This window comes from Pinus tabuliformis, chromosome 6 (assembly GCF_031772625.1).
Source record: "Pinus tabuliformis cultivar Carrire ecotype Pingquan chromosome 6, CPIR1, whole genome shotgun sequence".
NCBI classification, from domain to species: Eukaryota; Viridiplantae; Streptophyta; class Pinopsida; order Pinales; family Pinaceae; genus Pinus; species Pinus tabuliformis.
The window spans coordinates 1,797,600,898-1,797,603,573 of record NC_142292.1 but is presented as its reverse complement, the minus strand read 5'-3'; the positions used below and the strand labels follow the sequence as shown (position 1 = coordinate 1,797,603,573).

The window sequence follows — 2,676 nt, the reverse complement described above, 5'->3', positions numbered from 1 at the left end:
GCCCAAGGTGAAGGCCCAAGAAGCTGGAAAGGGAAGCTGGTCAAGCAGATTTCTGTTTGTCATAAATAGATAAGGCACTGGAACTGCAGGTTCTTAGTGTACCACAAGGGCACACTATCCCAAGTGGAGCCACTGTTATCACTGACAAAATTTCAATGCCAAATGTCTGCAAATAAGCACATGAATCCTTTTAGCAGTTTCGCAGCGCTATATGTTTAGGTGGTTTCGTAGCGCGCTACGAAACTGGGGATTTGTCGGAAACCATAGCTCACCCATATCACCTTTGTCTCCTATGGGTTCTGTGGGAATATCTGACTCGACATGTCACAATGCTGGTTCTTATCATCAATATACAAATAATACTGCTGTGTTTTTCATCTTCAAGGTTTTTTCATATAATCCCGCTACATTAGATGTACTCACTGCAAAGATATTGGATGTAGAGCAATGTGAAGAGTTGAAAATGGGATCATATTTAGGAGTGGTTGCAGCATCTGCAAACCCTCCAAAGTTCATTCACCTTTGCTACAAGCCTCCAGCTGGAGATGTTAAGACTAAACTTGCCATAGTTGGAAAAGGATTGACATTTGATAGTGGAGGTTACAATATCAAGACAGGACCAGGATATCTTATTGAACTCATGAAGTCTGACATGTGAGGTTCTGCATCAGTTCTTGGTGCAGCAAAGGCTATTAGTCAAATTAAGCCTCCCGAGGTGGAGGTCCATTTCATTGTTGCTGCATATGAAAACATGATTAGTGGCACTGATATGCGGCCTGGTGACATAGTTACAGCTTCAAACGGAAAGACAGTTGAGGTAAATAACACGGATGCTGAAGGCAGGTTGATATTGTCAGATGTTTTGGTTTATGCATGTAAACAAGGCGTTCATAAGGTGGTCGATCTTGTAACTCTCATTGGAGCCTGCATAATTGCTCTTGGAAATGAAATTGCTGGAATGTACACTCCCAATGATGAAATGGCAGAAGAAATATCCAAAGCTGCAGAAATTGCAGGAGAAAAGTTTTGGAGAATGCCACTTGAGGAAAGCACTGAGAAATTTAACAAACTTGTATACCAGTATCCAATCCGTATTCCTGAAAGGTTTTCTCTTGTTATTCGATTATTATTGACTCAAGAAGGAATTTGTTTCACTCTTCAACCAGACTTCAAGTTTCTTGAGGTAGCTTACTCATATGTGGCGAAACTTCTCCTAACAGACCCAGATCCAGCATTACGAGAGCGCCTCATTCAGGTGTTTTTTAAAGACGGAGTATTTCAATGGAAACGCTTAGAAAAGCTCATTATATTGGCTAAGGAACAGGTAGCTATTATGAGTCGGAATCCAGCACTGTAAGAAGCAAGCAGACAAGATACAGAAAATCGGCGAGTTGAAAGAAAATTAGATCTGACAGACACACTTAAGGATGGTGCTCGAGTGGTAATAGTAGATGCTAGTATTCGGCGTAAAGTTATTTTGGCTTTGACTGAAGATTCTAAATTGCACATTCAGGAGCTTATGGATATTTACAGATTAGTTGAAGGGAAATTTGATATTCCTTCCTTGGCTATAGATCTTGTTCAAAGACTCCCAGTTGCTACATGAGATATGATGCTCGCTTGGAGTGAATCTGTCCTGGTAGATCGTTGAGAATGGCTGAACAAAGGGGTTCTGTTGACATTTATTATTTTAATATTTTCGTGAACATGATCAACTGGTCTGCTGTATCGTCTTTTCTAGCATGGATTGACTGGTCAAATAAATATGAAGATTGGGGCCAAGGTTTTGTTCCATTTGTTCCCAGTTCACCAGCTGAAGCTAGAAATGGCGATGCATAGGCACAGTAATTCCAACCGAGTGTTGATGATCTACCGGTTTCTGGTTGAAACTGTATATCTGAATGAGCTGAGACACACAAGTTACAACAGGCATGAGTTTGCTAACTGTGTGTCGTAAGGGCGCTTGAATGAGAATCATAGCTCATGGAAATAAATCTTCTTTTATCCTTATCATCGTCAGAATCCAGATAATGTGATCATTTGCAGGGTCTTACTTTATTTGTATATGACCTATGTTTGAAACTTAGATTGTTTAGCTGATTGGTGTCACGCATCAGAACAGAGTAATAAACACGCGGCACTTTAAATTGAGCAACATGTGGCATTTTAAATTGAGGATGCCCGACGGTGATATCGACGGATCCAGCTCTCAACAGATATATCTTATTGAATGAAGGCCGAGGACTAATTCCTGGATACCCGCAGTTTATGCTTGACTTATTAAGGAGGTGCTTGGGATAATGAAAATTGAAGATCTAAAGAACACAGTTAGTTATGGCTTTGATTATATATATAATACAATATGTTCTTGTTAATCACGGGAATTAGAAATACAAGCTGAGATACGAGCTATGGCAGATAACATCAAAGGGGCGCTTCCGTTATATTTGCTGTGGGTTATTCATGCCTTCAATTGTCATGTTTTATGTTGAAGTTTTAGTGCTGAAGGTCCATGTGATAGGGCGAGCTGCAGTTGGGGATTGTGTTTCATTCTGCGTGTGGAACATGTGCATCACCAAAGGAATAACTGTTAAAGCTTCAGATGTGTGCTCACATTGCAGCTTTTGACTTCTGGGTTTGTTCTGTTCTCCATTATGACAGTACATCTGCAAAACA

General features: G+C 40.3%; 1 pseudogene; it reads left to right on the top strand.

Annotated features, from left to right (window-relative positions):
* Nucleotides 1–292: 292 nt before the first annotated feature.
* On the top strand, nucleotides 293–1,357 carry LOC149266199 (leucine aminopeptidase 2, chloroplastic pseudogene; annotated as a pseudogene).
* Nucleotides 1,358–2,676: the final 1,319 nt, after the last annotated feature.